The sequence below is a fragment of the Abrus precatorius genome, unplaced genomic scaffold (genome assembly GCF_003935025.1).
Source record: "Abrus precatorius isolate BTA unplaced genomic scaffold, Abrus_2018 Scaffold5, whole genome shotgun sequence".
Lineage (NCBI taxonomy): Eukaryota > Viridiplantae > Streptophyta > Magnoliopsida > Fabales > Fabaceae > Abrus > Abrus precatorius.
In genome coordinates this window covers 16,042,229-16,050,373 of record NW_020874395.1, presented here as the reverse complement: position 1 = coordinate 16,050,373, position 8,145 = coordinate 16,042,229, and positions in this window count along the sequence as shown.

Here is an 8,145-nt window from a genome sequence, read left to right as displayed (position 1 = left end):
GCATTTTATTTTTTAATATTTAAATTTCATTTATTAGATTTGGCTTCTTAATTAGCTCAGCAAAAGAAAAGATCTAACTTTTTTAAAAATATTTATTTTAATTATGTTATTCATTACCATTTACACTAAAAAGGAAGTTATTTCTCAAGGATATAGAACAATAAATAATTTCAATAAATCAAAATATTTTTTAATTAGTTTAAGTGTATAGTGTGAAAATTAATAATATAAACAGAAAAAATAATGTTAAATAATAAGCATAATGTATATTGTCCTATTTGGTATTTGTCCCGTGGCTGATATTTTATGTTATTAGGTGATTTTGAGTGGCCATCTAAAATTGAAGTATGACGTTACTTTATTTCCCTTAAATTTTGTACCAAAAGTTGGTTCTCTGTTTCGTTACTTTGCGTATACTCGTAATGCCAATCAATCCAACAATTAGTGCTATATGCTTTATCAGGTACTTTTAATCCTAATCATTTTCTCTTTCACTTTCATCAAAGGGATTTAAATAGATTATGCAAATACACCCTTAATCACACACGTACTTCAAATATTTATTTTTATAGAAATCTTAAATTACCACCGATTTCATATATTTTTTTCCTGATAATTTTGTTGTTTAACCTGGGTTATGCTTCAACAGTTTTTTTATTTTTATAATTGATGTAAAATAAGATTTTTTTTCTGGTTCGAAGATCAGTTTATTTTTTTTATAATATATATCATATACTTATAAAATGTTAAGTTAATTCCATTTCATTTTCGACACCATCAATTTATAATAAAACCAACTATTATATAATTTCCAAACAGTTGAAAGTATCCTCTGAGTATACTTACACGTTTATTTTTTCAATATTTACTGTGAAAGATCAACAAGTTTACTAAGCGTAGTTGAATGATGAGATTAAGTTTAAATAGTTTTATAATAATGGTTATTGAGAATTACCTTAGCGTGACACTATTTTCAATAATCCATCTATGGATTTCCTGAATTTAGAAAAGAAATTAAGATAAAAAGGTAGATGGTTTCATTTCATTTAAAAATAATGATATTTCTTTACAATCATATAGTCAAATAATAAGAAAATACGCGTAAAATAGAAAACAAACATACGTGCAAAAAAACTCAATCCAAAGTAAAGAAAAGCAAAACTTTTTAAACTGGTCAACTTTTAATCATCAATGCAAATGACACGGGAACTTTGTTCGGAAATAAAAAGAAAAAGCGTGCATGCACTGATGCACACTTGGGCATGGATAAAGCAAAACATTATAGTATATTATAACTTTCAATTATCAGATAATGGCTCGAAAACTAATTGATATTGTTCTTGTTTAATCTAAGAACCTATGTTGTGCTAAATTAACCTTGGCTAGAACACTACCATAACTAGGAGTAGCAAAATTTGAGCCATACAAAACTTAATGGAGATATCATAGTGGATCTCATATAGGATATCACAAGATAAAATGAAGGGAAAGCAGGCACATACGCGTGCTTTTCTTTTGTTTCTTACCTAAGAAGATGACCAACTTGTTACATTCCCCTTATAGCTTTTCCTTTTGGTGCCCCATGAGAAAGGGGAGGGGTGATTCTAGGGTTGTCCTTTTAATCAAGAAAGGAAAGTAGGAAGAGGGCTACATCTAGCTTTTGTGGATTAATTGCATAAAAAGCCAAGTTTTTTTTAGTTGTTAAATAACCCTTCTTGGGATCATCAAGCGGAATAATAATGAGATTGATTTTCAAGGGCATTCTAATCCATGTGATTAAGAGGAATCCAATGAGGAAAATTTTCTTTCTTTCTTTCTTTGTTTTGCAAATTAAGAAAAAATCGCTTATATTGATTACTATTCTGGAGTTCAAGCAAACTATATCTTAAGTTTGAATACATTGGTTGTTCATCGCTTGTATGTTTAGCTAGCACAACTAAATTGTTGTTTTTAAATCATCAACAGTCCAAGAGTCCTATTTAGTAAGGAAAAACCTTTCATGAATGGTATGCAAATGATGTTACACCAATCAAATAAAAAAAGAAAAATTGAAATAATACATAAAAATTATATAAACTTTGCAGCAATTTTAAAAATAAATTGCTAATTGTAATCTTCAGAGTTGAAATTAATTGCCTAAAAATAAAAACTTAATAAAAAATATTTTATTATTTTAAAGTTACAAAAATGAGACAAATTATTTTTTAATAAATTATTATTATTATTATTAATTGTTAAGAATATGAGCCTAATTTACTCTTAAAAGGTTAACTCATAAGAGAATGATTAACATTTGTATGGGTGGATTTAAAGGACAGGAAGGTCTAAACATCTATGTGGGCAGCTTAACATTCAAATTGAATAGGCTTTGATATTAAAAAATACAAGCTTAACTCACTTCCAAAAGTTAGCTCATAAGAAAAAGACTAATCTAGTTTCTATAAGAAGTATTTTGACTCTATTCTTAATTAAATAGGACATCTTAAAGATAATTATTTAAATTCAACTTTAAAAAACTTATGTTAGTTTTTTTTATTTTTTACGGACGTTTTCTTTTCACAACAGTTTAATTATATTTTTTCCTAATTCAACATGTTTATGATATTATGGAAGAACATGATGTTTATTTCGCAGATTCAAACTATTGTCGGCAGTGGAGGAACCAGTATTGATTCTTCCCTTGATTTTATGATGAGAAAAGGTACACACAGGTTTATTAATATGCGGCAATTAATTACCTCACAGGAGGTCCAATTCGAAAAAGAAATCAAAGTTTTGAAAATAAAATTGTATAATATTTTACATAAAAAGTAAAAATGAATTAAATAATAAAATGATTAACTTAATAAAATATTATACAATAATATGATTCAAATATATATATATATATATATATATATATGTATATATAATTGAAACACACTAACTGCATTATTTAATTACAAAATTGTCATATGATAAAAATATTTTTAATTTTAATTAATTGTGTGCACAATTTTTCTAAGAAAAAACATGGGCAACAGTGTTAAGAGTAAGAGTTCAAGATTAAATTAAACTGGTTAATTGCTTAGTAAAAAATGGTGAATGTTGTGGAAATTTAACTAAGATCACAAATGAATGCTATTGATTTGATGAGGAGAGGCACATGAACCTAGCAACTTTGCAAATAGAAATGAAAATACTAAAACAAGGAACAAGAGAGAAAGGTTGTAAGCTAATGGAGAATATATGAGAAAGAAGGTGTGGACAAGAAGGAAGTGTTGTTCACAGTTGTTTGTTTCTTGGGAAGACAAAGAAGAAAGCCAAAAGAAAATAAAATAAGAAAAGGGTGGCTAAGAAGATGTGGGTGCGTCTGCTATAAGACATAGAGCTTCCGACAAAGATATGGCATTAAGGCCAAGACAATGCCATTCTTAGCCATTGTTGCTATTAGCTATATATATAATTAATGTTCTTTCTTCATTCTTTGATACTTCATGTATTGCCCCATCATCAGAATATGAATGGAGAAAACTATAATTTATAAACTGTTCCTATGGTAACTGGTCACCACAGTCTGAATTAGCTCGAGATTTAAGGGTTTGTTTGTTTTTTAATGACATCAAAATGCGGTATAAGGGAATGTTTGCCTGTGGAGTTGAACTCCATAATAATATTATTGTAATATGCCTTTTGCTAGCCAAATGAATAATTCCTCCATCGGTTTATCTTCGTTACTGTTTTATTTATTTATTCATTTATTGTATCTGAATAGGAATGTTCATAGAAATAAGATGTCATAGCCATGTTTGTTTGCAAATTGTGCTTATTTCTTTTAATATGGATAATTCCATTGGAAGAACAATTATACCCCAAATACCCTATCTATCTATATATATCAACGTGCTAATATCATATTATTCAAAAGTTAGATTAACAAAATTTAATGTCTATAAAAAGTATCAAGCGAAACAACATTAATAATAGCTTCTCAATTTTTATTAATTAAAATTTTTACTTAATTTTGTAAATAAAAATTATTGAGAGAATTTAATATACTAATTTCAAGTTATTAACTGAGTGAGATATCTTTAATGCACATAAAAATACTGGCTACAATTTACTTTTTTTAACTAACTATTTAAAAAATAGCACACTAATAAATAATTATTATTAATATTCTTATTTATTACTTAATATATTATTGGTGTCTTAAAATATATACTTTTTTTAATCATATTTATATGCTTTTACATCAGAGATTAAAAGCACATATTTTTGTTAAATTTAACGAATAAAAATATTTTGTAAAATTAAACAAGAAAGCATTGTATTTTTAATTTCCTAACATGAACTTAACTATTATTTCTTTCGAAGTATAAAATATTTAAAAATAGACAAATAAAAACGATGAGACAAGAAGTACTAACCATTATAAGAATATCATATAATCACGTTTGATGGATTTTACTTCTTAGTTAATTAGGGAAGGAAATTCTAATTGGGTGTGCCAAAAGAGAATATTTAAAAGGAATTTTTTTAAGTAATTCTACAAGGTAAAATAACTCTATCTTGAGTAGATTAACAAAATTTATCTATGAAAAATAATTTATTTTTAATATAAAATTTTAATTTTTATTATTTCAATTAAGATGAAACTATTTATTGGGAACTTAATTTAATCAAATCTTGCCTAAATGTTTTAGTAGGTGATAGTTTTAAATTCGTGGAAGTTGGTAATCAGTTTCTTTGAGAAACTAACAGAGCGATGTCATGCCCTAGATTTTGACCTCTTTGGTAAGTGTGGTGTCGGTTGAAGTTGTTCTTCCTCTATCTCCATTTTCATCAATTGGCATCGATCTTGACGTTACCTTATTATATTATTTGCATCCTGTTCCTGTCAATAGAAAAAGAAAATTCTCTGCCGTTTCAATTTTTTTATAAATAAAAAATGTTAAACTCAACCTTATCACTCAGATAAATAAATAATAATAACAAAATGAGTTATATGGACTCAAAATCTACTGATTAAAGCGTTAGGAGCCCATGGTTATGAAGAAGAATATGTACATTTAATATACTTTTATAAAAACTTAATCAGTCTAACAAGTTGAATTAAAAATTACTGAGTAATTATTTTATCAATTTGCTTAATTTTGAGTCAGCAGAAATTGACAACATGCATATACGCGCATTTGAAGTTACTCGAAGAACCTATTTATCATCATAACCAGTTTGGTCATTTACAGTATTATTAAGTTGCGTTTCATTGGTCAATGATAGAATCGTTAACCAAGTGATTTCATTGACTTATGTGTAGCTTTTCCAATGTTTGCACATAATATCAAACCACAATGTTGAAAAAAAGAAAAAGGAAAGAGAATATATATGTCGAGGAAATTTGGTAGCTTCAGGTAAACGTTATATATATATATATTCGGTATAATAATTGAATATGAACCAAAATACGAAATAATACGTTTAGTTTGTAGACGCAGGTTATACAAAACGACTTATTTTCTTTTTTTGAGAAGAAAACAACATTATTGTTAACATAAAATTCATTGAGAACATATCTCTCGAGTGAGTATGAACAAAATGAGATGAAGTGACACATATAAGCCCTTAAAGTTGAATATTTGTACGTAGTCAACATAAATTTTATGTTTAAGTTTATGTATAAATATTTTTTAGCCAACATTAACTACGAATTACGAGCGTAAATAAATTTTGACCTTGAAAAAATAAAATAAAAATCAGCAATGTAAATGTTTTCCCTCCTAATGTGTATTAAATACATCAAAGCAACTCACATTTCTTAAAACATCAATCTTATTAAAAATATTAAGCATAGACTTAAGGCCTATTTTGTCTATTTTTCACCCACCCCACTACTAAAGTAAAATCACTTTCAATAATTATGTTTTTAAGATCAAAATCTATACCAAAGATATGACAATGCAGTATAGCCTTTATCTCTACCTCATAAACTCAGCAAACACCTATTGCTTTAGCGAAATAACTCAAGACAATACGTTTAGCTTATTCATTTCCTATGTAGCACACGCCAATGCCTGCTGCACCAGAAATGCCTTTCGAACATGTTTCATTTCTTTACCTCTCATAGCATGTTTCTATAATAAATATTGTTTTATATGTTATAACAATATCAGTATAATAATTTTTTTTATTTAAATGTTTTTTAATAACATAACATTTTCAATCGCCCGCACCCCAAATATAGTACACTTTTGCCAATATAATTGCAGTTAGTTTCACTAAAACTTTTGAAATACATATACTCTCATTTTGCACAACTATACTGAAATATAAAAAGGTTTCAGTTGTGGGTTTCTACATGATGTGTTTTCTTGGATTTCATCAAAGATCCTGGAATTGGTTTTTAGTTAAATACATTAACTGTGGAATGATCTTGTTTAGTTCTCCAATCGGAGTTTAAATTCCTTGGTTTGCATGGATAAATTTTCCTAGAACAATTTTCAGATTTGTCTGTAAGATCTGTAGTAGATTAACAAAAGTTTGCTTAAAAGAAAATGGTAATCTCTATAAATAAGTTAAAGATAACAAGAAGAATATAATATAAGATGGATTTTTTTATAAGTAAATAAATTAAAGTGAAGCATAAGGAGTACTTCATCCCGTACACATCATAAAAAAGTAACAAACACATTTGGTACAAAATACTATCTGTGATCTTATTTGTAAGAATCATGAAATGCATGTTACGTTAACTATATAATTAATTTTTGTTCAATTTAATTTTTAAAATTGAATTTAAACACCTACGAATAATATATTGTAATTTTAAAAAATGTAACATTTATTATAATTTTACTCTTGAAATAATCAATCATTTTTTTAATAAAAATTATCACTTTTAATTGTTTATATTCAGCTCTGATCCTTAAATTGATATTTTTTTTCCTTTCAATTTTATTGTTTGAATATTAACTTTATAAAGGTTGCTTAATTATCGATGGATGATTGTGTTGGTTAGAGCCACCAAGTACAACAATGAAATGATATGGATACTTGCAATAACACCAAGAATGTTTAAGTAAGCAATACACAAACAGAGGACATATATATTAGGGTTTTGAACATTATTAGAAGGCTTTCGATTCCATTTATTGGCTTAGATGTGGACTGTTTAGTGGGTATTCATGGGATGGAATTATCCATGCCCTTAAATTATATATCGGATCGGATTAGGAGAGAAAGCTTAGATGACAGTTGAGCTTTGACTGGGGCCTTGCAAATTTTGGAACTATTAACCTCAACCTCAAACATGATCATATAATTAATCTTGTATAATTTTTTATCATACATGTGAACTGATTTTGGCTATACATAATACACAAATTGAATACCAATCTATTTATTTTATAATTGACGAACAAGTAAACAATATCATTTTATCAAATATAGAGTATGCTCTTAAAACACACAATACACTGTAAAATGTGCATGACAGACCATTCATAATAATTTCTGTAACCTTTGGCATTTAATATATAAGAAATGTTAACCTTAATCTTAATTAAGGTTTGAACAATTTAATCAATTAATAATAATAATTTATTATATTTTGTAAATTTGTGTAATATTATACAAAATAGGAGTTATATAATTTTATTGCGAATTACAAATTTCAATGTAACTAAATGCATTGATATTATTAAAATTTATAATTTTTAATAAAATTATATATATATATATATATATATAATTTTTTATCTTAAGCAATATTTTATAGGTTAAAAAAATTAATTCATAAAAATATAAATATTTATTATATTTTTATAATTTTTATATTATATATTTTTTCATAAAAATCTATTATATACTTAAATTTAATTTTAAGAATTAAAATTAAGAAAACTATATATATATATATATATATTAATGCAAGATATACTAACTCAACCATTAAGAACCACTTAATGGAATGAGTAATGATTTGAGTCAATTAAGCACGAAAAAGTCGTGAGTGTTCAGCTTTGGCAAGTCAAATTTCCCAAAATTTAGAGGTTCGTGGATATATATATTGAAATAAATGGCTTTGTGGTGTTTGAAGCCTTGGCAGTGCGCCACGTAGGTAGATATGATAGAAAAATGATGCACCCTAGAGTGATATTTTGGTTA